Genomic DNA, 14238 nt, shown 5'->3' on the forward strand with positions numbered 1-14238 from the left:
AAATTAACTAACATCAAACAAAATTGTATATGAACTGCTTAGAAGCCAAGTCGGAATAAATGAACAAACTTCCTTATTAGAATTAGAGATTTGAAATATTGAGTTATTCTATGGGTGGCAAGTCTACACCATATTTTCATATCAAGACTACAACTTACATTCCAGATCATGGAGCCAAAATATTTCCACATAGGGTGTTCAACAAAGTATTTCTGTATGTCATGTACTTGTGATGATAGAAAGTCTATTAGATTTGGCATTAATTTGGGTAGTTTATTCCTATTCAAGTATCTTCATAACAAGGTGCGTGTTTCCTATATTATACAGTAGCTTTTGCTTTCTACGTTATGATACTATCCCGTATAAAGCATATATTTGAAGAATGCATGATAGAATTGCTTTTCAAAGTAGTAATATCATTCATTCGTCAGTTCAGTTCAGTCGATTTGAATACATTTCCCTCAAAAATCCCAAAAAGATGAGTGGATTCAACTAAACTCTACCATAAAACCAAATACGTTTCATTCTCATCATTTCATGAGCATCATTTAGAAAACCAAAACTAAATGTTTGATTACATATCCATAAACCAAGACTCTCTTAGACTTGTAACACTAGAGAACCTTGAAGATGACCCAAATGACAATAAAGAAAATAGCCACCACTGCCATACTACTTGTTGGTTTGCGTGATGAATTTTGTCCATCCACCTTTGCACCCAAGTCAGCCAACACTCCTTTCATCTCATATAACTGAGCCACTATTTCTTCCTTCCTCATGGCCTTCAATTTTATATTGGTTACCTCTTCCCTACTCAACCATTGGATAATTGTCTTAGTCATCATCTTCATCAGAAGGGTTGGACCATGAAAAAAATTAAACTTTTTTTAGTTTGAACCTGTCTATTTGAAGAATAAAATAAACATATAAGTAAATCATAGCTTCACAAATCAAGAAGGAAAATAAAAATCAATTACACCTATCAATCGTCTAGCACAAAAGAAGTATAGCCTATGAGGGTTGTCTACTGACTCGGAGGCTCGTATTGTAGCTTTTCGACCGCATTTGCATATTTTATTCTTGTATTTGAGGTAGGAACCTCTAGATGTCGAAGACTGCATTGACATCGCATCCAACACGACAAGCATTTTGAGCAACTACAAAAAAGAAGTGAAAACTTATTAGACCAAAGTTTGCAAAATTTTCATTTGCGATCTGATTTGATCTGTGACAATAGTACTTGAATTTAATTCAACAAATTAAATGCTCCATGCTTCTTTCGTGGAGAACCACAAACTTATTTCAGTTCCATTAATGCTGCTATATAAAAGGAAACACAAAGAGCAATCTCTAAAATCATTTGCAATGATCAATGAAGCAATATGTAAAAGAAAAAAACACAAAGATATTCTAGAACAGACTTATTTAAGACTTGGTTGCATAGGCACTTTTTCATACTAGCAACAATGATCAATGAAGCTATTAAATGGAATGCTATAACATCGTTTGCAATCAGTGATGTGCTCATTAGGCTTGTTCATAACAAAATTCAAACCGACCAAACTGACTAACCCGATCTGACCCAACCCGAGTCGACCGATTTTTCTTCACCACCGGTCAGTTTCAGGTTGCAAAGATAGGTAAGCCAACGGTTCAGTTCGGTTTGGTTTTCATGTGTAAAAACCAAAACTGAACCAAATCGAATCGAGTTATATAACTACTTATTACTTATTAGTTATTGCTTAACTATGTTGTCTCTATCCTAGTTACAACCTAACTTAGTTTCTAGTCTTCTATTTAGGATTGCCATTAATGGCAAGCATTACAAGGCAAGGAATCCCTAGTCCTACTCCCTACACCTTTACTCCTTTAGAAATATTAGCTTGATACTTTCTTGCATTTTTTGGAAAGGTTTAAAGAAAGTATCCCTACTCTCTAAGGTCCTTTACACCAAATAGACAATGACAAATAGGTGTCCTTTTTTTCTTCTTTCTCTTTGACTCTTCTTTTCTTGGTAACTTAATCCACCCTAAACTCAAGCACTCTCATTCTCTCAACTCTTAAGAATCAAAATTTTCAATTTTCAAATTTCAAGGAACCAGCCACAAGCAAGAAGGGACAAGGCCAAGAGATACTTTGAATATCACAAAACCGACCCAAACCAACTCAAACCGACCAGGTCGGTTTTTCTTAGTATAGGGTCGGTTTCGGTTTCATCTTTAGGTAACCTGACCGGGTCGGGTTGGTTGGAAAAACACCAGTAAACTGACCCAACCCGACCGGTGGACAGCCCTAGTGCTCATGATTGATCTCCTTTAAGTTTTATTTCATCCTAGGTATACAGATCATTGGCTTTCATTTAGGTTCTAACAAACTTCCTATGAATAATCTGAATTGTAAATTTGTTACCAAACATTATTATCTGCACTCATTACTTGGAGGATGTGTTTATCACCACCCAATTATATTTATATATGTGGCCAATTGAAGATGGCTAATTATCTACAATCTTCACTACAAAGACTAATGATTAGCGCAATCATATGGGGTTGTCAAATAAAAAAGAGTGGATTTCGCATTAAACTAATAACCCATAGAGGAGAAGATTAATGAATCAATAATGTACTTTCAATTGTGTGGATATATTCAGCCTAATTTCGTGTGGGACACTTCTGCAGGTTAGGATTAGACTGTCCAATGGAGAATGAAGGGCAACATCTGAGGCTTTATTTCAGCCCATATGATAATATTATGTGACTACTGTCTTTCAGTAGTCAGGCCTGTTCCAATAATTTCAATACCATACATTTCAATTTTCAAGCCATGAAAGAGTAGATATTATATTAGAGATTGGACTTATTAATGCATGTTGATGTGAGTCTTTATAATAAGGGCTATGAAGCTTGGTAATTTTAGTAAATTACTCACTCAAACATTGATTTAACATTTGGTTAGCTTCACTTAGAAACAATGGAATCTAGAGATCATAGGACTCTTGTTAGCTGAAAAAACAGAGTCTGTAAAAGTGAACCGTCTACAAAAAAGAGAAGCCAAAGATAACAATGAACTATCTCTACCTACTGGTAAAACCCTAGAGAATTAAAATGAAGAGGGATATAGGGTAAAACCACTTGGCCGAAATCATTATTCCTGGCTTCATCGTTCCTCTCCAATGGGACCGAAATCGTTCTTCCTGGGTTTGTTGTTCCTCTCCAATGGGGCTGAAATCGTTCTTCCTGGGTTCCTCGTTCCTCTGTTTGCTCCTCTCCAGTTGCCCCTCTTCTTGGTTCTTTCCTCTTCAATTGCTACTCTTCACCTGGCAAAAGCGGGCACAGGGTTTGCTATTCTTTCTAGCATCATTCTTGTTTGTTCCTCACCTATGCTCCTCTTTAGATTGCGCAAAAGATGAAACCAGGATAATAAAAGAGGGCAAAGGGTATTTTAGTAAAAATAGGTGTACAGTAACTCGTAAAGGGGTAAAATAGGTATTTTGAAAAAAATATCATTGGTTTAACGTTTTCTGTCTTTGTCATTGACAGAAGGGGGGTTTTATGTCAATGTTTTTTTTAAATAAAAGGGACATTTTTGCTAAAGTAAAACTATAAGGAAGGTTTTATGATTGTCAAAAACTTCATGGGAAGTTTTTGTATTTTACCCTTTATATAAGGTATATATAATGTACTAGCGGAAGAGCACGTGCTGTGCACATCTACATAAGCTTAAATATATATATGGATATATATTGTATGCATTCTAGCTACGTTTAAGTCGTGTGGCCAGTTTGTGATGTAAAAAAGTTAAACATTTTTTTTCGTCAAAATAAAATCTATAAAATATTTTCATATTTAGAAAGTATATTGATTATTAAACACTGAATCGATAATCAATCCCAACGTGAGGATTGTTAAAGTCGAAAACTTAGGAGAATTCAAATTCAAATTCAAATTTGAGGTCTTCAAATCCAATCATATTTCGAAAAGTTGAAGAATAATTAATTTTTTAATTTTTTATATTTAAAAATTTGAAGCGGAGTCTGACTAAAACTGAATCCAATAAAAATCAAATTTGACTCCAAGGTCTTTAAGTCCAATTGGATTCATGATCGGATTTAGATGCTCTGATTTGACACCCATTCTGGTTACATTGGATTCAGATGATGTATTTATGTAATTGGATTGGATTCGAATTTGACTCCATCCAATCCAATTAAAATTTGAATCCGATTATATATAACATTTATTGATATGAATATATAAAATTTATATAGTTATGCTTAAAATTATAAAAATTATATTTATTTATCTAAAAATATATTTAAAAAATTAAAGCATAGAAATCCGAATCTGATCCAAGTTCATTAGGATTCAATTTGAATCCGAGGTCTTCAATTTCAATAGGATTTTAGAAAGTTGAAAAGCATTTAATAATTTAATTTTTTGTATTTTTAAAAATTAAGTGAAGTTGGACTAAATCAGAATATGATTTAAGTCCATTCGGATTTGAATTCAAACTTTAGGTCTTTAAATCCAATCAGATTTCAGAAAGTTGAAAATCAATTTTTTTTTTTGTATTTTAAAAAATTGAAGCAAGACCAGATTAAATTTAAATCCAATCCGTATCCGTTAGGATTCACATTCAAATCCAATCCGAATCCATTAGGATTCACATTCAATGATCATTGACGAAAAACTTTTTACCTTTTTTTGTATTTTCAAAAATTAAAGTTGATTTGGATTAAATCCAAACCCGATCTAAATTCGCTATGATTTGAATTCGAATCCGAAGTCTTCAAATCCAATCAGATTTTAGAAAGTTGAAAAGTAATTATGTTTTTTTTGTATTTTTAATAATTAAAGTGGAATTGGATTAAATCTGAATCAGATCCAAATCCGTTAAGGATTTGCATTCGAATTTTAGGTCTTCAAATCCAATTGAATTTCTGAAAGTTGAAAACTTATTAACTTTTTAAGTTTTTGTATATTTGAAAAATTTAAAACAGAGTCGCATTAAATCTAAATCCCATCTGAATCCATTAGGATTTGAATTCAAATCAAATAATTGGATCAAATTCAGAATTTTGTGAATTCATTTTTCCTTAATAATAAATTTTACTAAAGCAAAAATTGTTACCTCTTTATATTTTCTTTCATTCAATTCTACATTTTTTTTTTGGTTTTATTCAGTTGAAAGCAGCCGTCTAGTTTGTTTTTAATGAATAAATACTCACTCTACAAGTGTCGATTTTGAAATAAGATTGGCTCTAAATTGAAGTTTATTCCTCCTTTTAAGAGGAAGCAATTTCTAAGCAATGGAACTGCTATCCTTCTACCACCATGATCCGCAATATCACGTTGATAGATTGAAGTGGAGTTTACCACAAGCTTGAATTTGAATAGATGAAAGTTCTTTTTTGATAGGAAAATTCGACGTAGACATGTTGGAGTTAATTCGAAAGTAGATTATTTCATCTAGGGGTGGATTCGAGCCGAGCCGAGCCAAATAATACGAGGCTCATCGGCTCACCAAGGTAATACAAGGCTTGAGATCAAGCTCAAGCTCAGTTCGAGCTAGAACCTTGAGCTCAAGCTCGGTTCGAGCTAGAACCTTGAGCTCGAGCTCTATTCAAGTCAAAAACTCGTAAGTTCAAGCTCGACTTGAGAAAAAATGTTTTATAAAAATAAATATATATATATAATATTTTTTTATTTGATATTTAAATTATTAAGAATTATAATAATTAGTTATTATTCTATATAAAAATAAAACATTATATATAATATTTTTATTATATATCTTATTTTCTATAATTTTATATATTATTATTATTATTATTATTGTGTATATATATATGTAGCTATTTTAGCTTGGCTCACGAGCCTCACGAGCTGAGCTATATTAGGCTCGAGATCGGCTCATTATTAAATAAGCCTGTAAATTGGGCTTGAATTTAGCTCAAAGCTTGGTTGAAACCGAGTTGAGCCAAGCTTTTAACGAGCTGAGCTTGAATAGCTCATGAAGAGCTCGGCTCGTGGCCACCCCTAACTTCAGTATAGTGGTAAATCCAACATCTTGAGCAAAAGTTGTAATTGCTATGTAGTTGATAGGAGAGAGGGTGGAAGAAGCTTTTCAGAAAGAGAAGAGGTTATAAAAAAGGTTTTAATTCTGGAAAGAGTAAGTAATAAAATGTGGTATTATTTAAATTCACAACAGGGTAATTTTGAAAATGAAAATTACATCATTGACGAAAGAAGAGAGCGTGAAACTCTCATTTTTATATAGTAGAATAGATATGGATATATGGAAGTAGATAGGAATAAAAAAAATGTGAAGAAAGAAACTTTCAGTCTTTCACCACCCAGTTTGAGAGGGAAAATATAGCAAACAAAAATTGGAAAAATTTGTTGTAGACCAAGCCCTAATTTGCGGCAGACACCATTAACAAGTAGAGACAATTCGATTATAGTTTTCACTAGCAATAGCTATAGAATTATCAAAGACGGTAAATGGAAGAGTTATAGCAATAACAATCATGGAAATAGGAGACTATAATGCCTTATGATCTCCCAAAAATAATAAAAATAATTTTTATTATTTTTAGGCAAAATTATAAAAAATGACAATTCGATTATAGTTTTCACTAGCAATAGCTATAGAATTATCAAAGACGGTAAATGGAAGAGTTATAGCAATAACAATCATGGAAATAGGAGACTATAATGCCTTATGATCTCCCAAAAATAATAAAAATAATTTTTATTATTTTTAGGCAAAATTATAAAAAATTCTCATATAACAATTCTATAAATCAACTTTGTTTTTTGACCACAACAATGGCCTCTCATATAGTTTTGAGAAAAAAACTGCAAATACCTCCTTTCCCTTGGTTTTTCAATAACAAAGACATTGAAGATACCAAAATACCCTTATTATTATTAATGCATTATCATATACAATTTAAAGTTTCAACTTTACCCTCCTCCACTAATTTATTTTTCCAAACAACTTTCAAAGAATAGTTGTCCTTACTTTTCTTGGACAAAGTAAGGCAAAATGGCTGAAGTTGAGTAAAATTAATGCATTACATCAACATTTTTTATTTGGAATTCTAACAAAAGAAAAGTATTTGAACCTTTTTTCAAAACAATAGGGGAGGTTTTTATTAAGGTCAAAACACTAGGGAGTTTTATAGGATTGTTCAAAAACCCAATGCGATTTTTATAATTTTCCTTGTTTTTAAATGGAATTTAAATTAATTTCAAGATAATCAAACTATATTTAGAGTTAATATTTTTATTAATTATTGAAATTAGTAAAAAATGAATTTAATTAAGTTTTATTAAATTTAAATTCCTTATGAAATTTAATTAACTATATAATTTTTTATTTTTTATTTGAACTGGAGTTGGTTTTAAATTAGTAAAATATAATTATAAAATTAATAATTGTTAGATAATTTTGTAGTAGTTTTATATTAATTTTAAATTAATATTATTTTCTAATTTATCTTATTCCTTTGATTAATTAAATTATTTTTATTATATTAATAAAATATTTTTATCAATAACAATAATTAATAATTATTTTTATTTTATTTAAGTAACTTACTAAATTATTTTTATTATGGTTAATAATTTTTTATTACTTTTAAATGGATTATAATTTTAAATGGAAATAGATTATTTAGCATGGTAATATATCATTGAATATCTCAATTTCAATATAATTAATCATTACTAATAATTGCAATTAATGAAAATATATCTAATATATATAATCTATATCTATATATTAAAATGTAATGTGCCAAGCTGGCACATTCCTACTTTATGGTTTATTTTGAAAGCCGCTTATCTTTTATATGGAAATTGAGATATTCAAGGATATATTATTGCATTAAATAATCTACTTCCACTTAAAATTATAATCCATTTACATTCCTTTAGAAAATAATAAAAATAATTTAGTAAGTTACTTAAATAAAATAAAATAATTATTAATTATTTTCATTGATAAAAATATTTTTATTAATATAATAATAAGAATTTAATTAAAAGAAAGAATAAGATAAATTAAAAAAAATATCAATTTAAAATTAATATAAAAATAATACGAAATTGTCTAATAATTATTAGTTTTATAATTGAATTTTATTAATTTAAAAGCAACTTGAGTTCCACTAGAAAATAAAAATTTATATAGTTAACTAAATTTCATAAGGAATTTAAATTTAATAAAACTGAATATACTTAATTAATTTTAATTTTTACTAATTTCAAATTTTAATAAAAATATTAGTTTTAAACATAGTTTAATTATTTTTAAATTTATTTAAATTTCATTTAAAAATAAAGAAAATTATAAAAACCTCCTTGGGTTTTCTAACAATCGTATGAAACTCCCTAGTGTTTTGACCTTAACAAAAACCTACTCTATTGTTTTGAGAAAGGGTGCAAATACCTTGCTTTAAAGTCAACACCCGATTTTTGCTCGTCCACCGTCTGAACCCCTAACTTACCCAGAATAGTCGATCAAACCCTTTCGGTCACTCTAAAACACCTAAATACCAAAAATATCCAAATTTTGCCCTGAGAGCCTTCAAGTCCACCGTTAAATTTACCTGATACTAAACCAATGGCCTCGATCAACCCCCAACTACACTTTAACCCTTAGATCAAATACCACCGTCAGACTCATGACATCCTAAAATACCTACCCATAAAACCAATCAGACCACACTAGATCTCCTTGATCCAAACACATATAAACCAATCAGACCACACCATTAAACTCTAGAGACACCAAAACACCTATGCATATAAAGTTTATGCCCAAAATTCTCTCATTTACCTTTCCATTAAACCAAGATTATGTTCCTGATCTTACCATTGACCCAGATTCCACTTAATCCAAACTTATCTAGGCCAATCAAACCTTTCCAATCATCCCAGAACGTCCGAAAACCCACCCTACCAAATTTCAACTAAAAATACCCCAATTTACCCCTTTATCGTGCTAAGATTCCATTTCAAGGCTCCAGATTGACCGAATTCCAAATTCACCCATTCCAGACCTATTTGGCCCAATCTGACCTTACCAATCACCTCAGCATGTCTACTTTGTGAAATTTTAGCCCAAAGCACCTTTATTTACCCTTTCATCGCACCAATATTCCATTATGAGGCCTTAAATCGATTGAATCAAACCCTTTACTAGATCTTCCCAACCCATGCCCGACTAGACCAATTTGACCCCGCCAATTAATTTAGAACACTCAGAAACCTTACCTTGTAAAGTTTCAGTAAAAAATACCTCATTTACCCGTCCATTTGGAAAGATTTTGTTTCGACAATCTCACTAGCCTGCATATACAAAACCACTCTCTGCGGTTAGGCCCATCTCAACCCTCCTTTTTTTGACCCAAAAATCCCCACCATTGAACTAGAACCCCCGGCTTGACCCCTTGAACCGATTTTGACTCGGGTGCACGAAAGTATGAAAATACCCCTAAAGTTTACTGAATTTACAAAAATGTCCTTATGCTCAATATAAAGTAAACCGAATGTGATGATTTGTGCCCTAATCCCAAGAATTCAGAGAGACCATTGTTCATCTTCTCCAACCTCATGGCACCCGAACAATGGCGATGTGATGATTTGCCCTAATTAGTTTTTGTGTTTTTAATAAATATTTTAAAGTTATTACATAATTTCATTATAATATTTAATTAATTGTTAAATATTTTAATTGAAACTTTCATTAGATAGATATAGATGAAAAGTGGGGGAGAGGATAAATATGAATTAGAAATAATTTAGGAGATAAATAGGAATTAGGGAGAGATACATATAATTTAGGAGAAAGTGGGGGGTAGTTAGTTTCCTAATAAAAAGGAGAGGAAAGGGGATAAGTCGTGGAAACTCGTAGTACTTTTAAAAGGAATCTTGCAGCCCTTCTAGAATTACTCGATTTGGGTAACGGAATAAAGAGAAAACTATTGACATGGAAAGCTCTACTTTAATATATATATATATAAATCGAAAGAAGGAAAATGCCAACTTGGCACGTTCCATTTTAATATATAGATAGATATAGATGCATGTCCAAAATGTGTGATGACAGGTGTATGAATCCAAACTATCCAACTATGGTCACGGTACCAATATTTTGAACCTTATTTTCAATAAGATAACGGTAGACGGTACCAAAAATGAATCCAGCCTTATTCAAGGTTAAATTCAATGAAGCAAGAACAGGGCCGGCCCTAACTCAATATCAAGTCCGGCCCACTTCCATGCTAGAAGGATGCGACCGACCAACCAAATAAATTTCTTGTTAACAACATGGTGGTCCAAACACGGGAAAGATGGAACAGAGTAGTCCATCAATCAAATCAAAGCTTAAAAAAGAAAGGTACTACTTTTAGGCACAAGAATCAGCCCAAAGTACTCACTACCCACAAAAAGGGTTACAAGTTGGGCGGGCTTGTGTTAAGCGTTCATTATCTTAAGAAAATAAAGGTTGAACTGCATTCGGATGGTGCCAACTGCCTTCGTTGGCGAATTCTCCTCCTATCAAATCACTAATTTTAGTTTGGATTGGATTATGATATTAGAAAAACTTGCAACCCTATCATAAAAGAAGTATCGAATCAGGTGGTATTCATTCGGGTCGGCAATTTTGATCCCAAGCCATGCGCATCCACCCAATTCACCCATACCCACTCGTTCCATTAACAGAACCACCCTGGAAAGCGGCTATGTCCAGCCTAGAATTTTGAACTCAATAGCTGCATTCACCGGATGACTATATACGGTAGTGATTTTTCGAAGCTGGACTCTCTTAAACTTTTCCAGTGCCGTCTGACAAAGGAATAGGGTTGTAGAATGCTGCTGCATATACGAAGGATCATCATGTGTGAGAAGAAGCGTTTTTCTTTAATCTTTTATGTTTTTATAATATAATTTTTCATTGTTCTACATTTTATATTTGTTTTTGAAATTTCTGTAATATTATATGTTTTCTGCGATTAACACATTGTTTTTACAATTTTTATTTTTATTTTCCTCAAATATATATTATTAACATTTTTCTATCAATCTATGTATTTTTCTTCAAATTTTGCTTTTGTTTTGTGTTTATTGAAATATATAATTTTTGGAATTTTCTATCAATTTCTGTTTTTTGACAGATGTAATATTTAATATAATATGCAAGTTTCTGCATTTTTCTTCAAATTTCAGTATTTTTTGTATTTTTATGATTTTTTTTTTTTGCAAACAAAATCTTCAAAAAGTTACATTATCTGCAAAGTCTTGCATTCTTTTTCTGAAATTTATTGCAACATTCCTGTATTTTTTATGTTTTACATGAAATATATAGTTTTTACTACATTTGTGTGCTTTTATGCATTTTTTATTTTTTCTGAAAATTTGAGTTGAAATATATGGTTCTATCTATTTAATTATGCAATGTGAGAATAAAAAAAATTAAAAAGATAAAAAAAAATCTAATTTATATTAAAGGGTCAAATGAGTGGATTAGGGTGACCCACTAATATGGGTAGCAAATGGGCTAATGGGTCAATATGGGTGGATTGGTATTCAATCCACACCCAATCCACCCATTTGCCACCCTTATATTCATCAAAATTCACAGGATGCTTTGATTGGTCAAAACTGTTTCAACATCATGTCTTTTTGGCATCTAAATTTCTTCTCTCTCTCTCATAATTCTTGCATTATTGAAGGGTGGGGATGGGCTACCCCTGTTGCGTAGCGCCATGGAGATGAAAAAAGAAGGGTTGAATTGCATGCATTATAATTGGAATCTCCTTCGCATCATGTGTTGTGAACTATTATTCAGAAAAGAGAAAAAAAAAAAAAACTTCCACTCCAAGTTAGGGTTTTGGTATAGAAACCAAACCAAACTTTAAATTCTTAACCAAATCAAACCATTTTAATATAGAAACTAAACAAAACCAAATAAAACTGTTCTATTTGGTTTGGTCTAGTTTCTAATACAACTAGTGAATGACTCTGTATTAAGTATGGGGAATCATTAATGTTAAATTTACATTATGTAATCAATAATCTTAAATTTATATCTATTAATATTTTAAATAATTATTAAAATTTTAAGTAATATTTATTTTAAAAAATAGCTTTTCAATAATTATTAGAATATGGATAGTTTTCTTTTGTTATGATATGCATTAATTGAGATTGATAGAATGTAGGCAAGAGTGGTTGTGAATAACTACTTTTACATTTTTTGCATTTTTTAGGAATGAATTGAAAATGGTGATAATGGGTTGTGGGCTTTAGTAGTAACTTTTCAGAAAATGCATGTCTAGTTTTTTAGAAAAATGAAAAAGCTATGTGTCTGAATGGTAGGGGGTTGTAGCCTGGTAGTGGGCTTTAGCAAGAATTTATAAAAAATTGTCACATGTCTAACTTTCTAGAAAATGAAAAGGCCACTTGTCTGAATGATATATATATATACGAGGAAGTTAATGTTATACATACATACATATATATTGTAAATTAGTTTTTGAGTAGACTAGTTTTGAAACTATTATTAATAATAAGTTATTAATTTGTAATAATTAATGTTAATAGTTAATTAATGAAATAATACTTATAATTAATTTTGTTTACCAATATTTAATAATTGAAAGTTTTATAATTTGAATTTCACTAAATCAAATAAATAAACAGCCGTCGACTGGCCACAGATGGGTGGTTTATCACCCATTTCAACAAAAATACTATCTTAAACATGCGAAAACGGAAGAAAATAAGATTTGAAGAAGAAAACGTAAAAAAAAAAAAAAGAAATTGAAGAGCAAAAAAACCTATCTTCCGACGTTTACAGCTAACTTTTCATCCATTTTTGAAAAGTTAAAACAGATTAATCCGACAGAAGAAAATCTCTCTAATATATTTTTTTCGTAGGAAGGTCCCTTGTGCCTTTACAGACTCACGGTCAATGCTTCAAAAGCATGCAGTGAGGTGAGGAATGAGTAAGGACTCATTGACTGAGAGGAATGAGGAGTGAGGGGGTGCCGAGACCGAGAGGAGGGTTACTGGGTTAAAGACCGTTTCCAGATTCCAACTACATTTCAATCACAAATTTTATTTTTTCTTCTTTCTGTAAACTGCACAAAGCCGTTTCTGTAAACTGCCGGCTGAGCATAAACCCAGTCTATCCTGTTAACGTCCATGCCACTGCGGCTGGCCATAAACGATCGCTGGTGGTCGGCGATCATTAAAACAGAGATTTTACTACTACTATAAAGTATTCAAACAGAGAACTACTATAAACTACTCGATCGAACAGAGGACTGCTATAAACAAAAGATTGAAATAACTATAAAACATAGAATTTACTAACTCCAAACTGTTGAACAAATAGAGAAAACCGATTGAACATTAAATCACTACTAAAACACTAATAAAAAAATTAAGTATGATAATACACTAACTGATTGAAAGTTTGTTGAACAATGCAACACTAATGCTGAAGTTAAGTCTTCTCTAAATAGCAGAGTTGTTGCAGAATTCTTTGAGTTGCAGACTTCTGAAGTTGGAGAGTTGGGCACTTTGAGAGTTCTCTGAGTTCCAGACTTCTCTAAAGTTCCAGGTTCACAAAGCAGATTCCTTGAGAGTTTGGCAGACTGTTGAATGTGGAAAGTTTGGTTAGAGTGAATGTACAAGAAGATTAAAATTGTTTAATATTGTGTTTTTTTATGAAGAGATTGAGAGTGGGAACTTCTCACTTCTCACATCTCAAGAAATACAATATCACACGTATGTGAAAGCACCAAGAGAAAAAAAATCAGAGATGGCCATGTGTCTACATATACTGCCATTTTTATTTATTTACAAATTACTAGAGGACAGTTGTCTTATAATGGGGCTGCCACGTGTCTGACTGTGAAGGCGCTTGGCCTGATTTCATTACTTTAATATATAGATTTGAGCCATTTTATTGGGCTTAAACTAATTAAAAAGCCCAAATAACATAAATACTTATATAAATAACAAATATGATTCAAATATCAAATTGAAATGTTAACAAGTGTTACCTATTATTCACAAACATAAATAGTTGCGTGGATATCAAATTATCATGTTAAAAATTGAAACAAACAAATAAAAATGCATGAAATACTTGTATATTTAAGAGTTATAAAATGTGTTTAAATATTAAATGCATACATACATATATACATACACA

At 31.1% G+C, this 14238-nt stretch overlaps 1 long non-coding RNA gene across 1 annotated transcript; it reads right to left on the bottom strand.

Moving 5' to 3' along the window:
* Positions 1-387: 387 nt before the first annotated feature.
* Positions 388-3394, bottom strand: LOC104602178 (uncharacterized). Its single transcript, XR_736042.3, has 3 exons — positions 3129-3394; positions 1033-1157; positions 388-902 (listed from the first exon to the last, which is right to left on the bottom strand). It is a non-coding gene; the product is annotated as an uncharacterized LOC104602178 (long non-coding RNA).
* Between the last annotated feature and the right edge of the window lie 10844 nt (positions 3395-14238).

The sequence above is a fragment of the Nelumbo nucifera genome, chromosome 3 (genome assembly GCF_055504915.1).
Source record: "Nelumbo nucifera cultivar China Antique chromosome 3, China Antique-T2T, whole genome shotgun sequence".
Taxonomy (NCBI): Eukaryota; Viridiplantae; Streptophyta; class Magnoliopsida; order Proteales; family Nelumbonaceae; genus Nelumbo; species Nelumbo nucifera.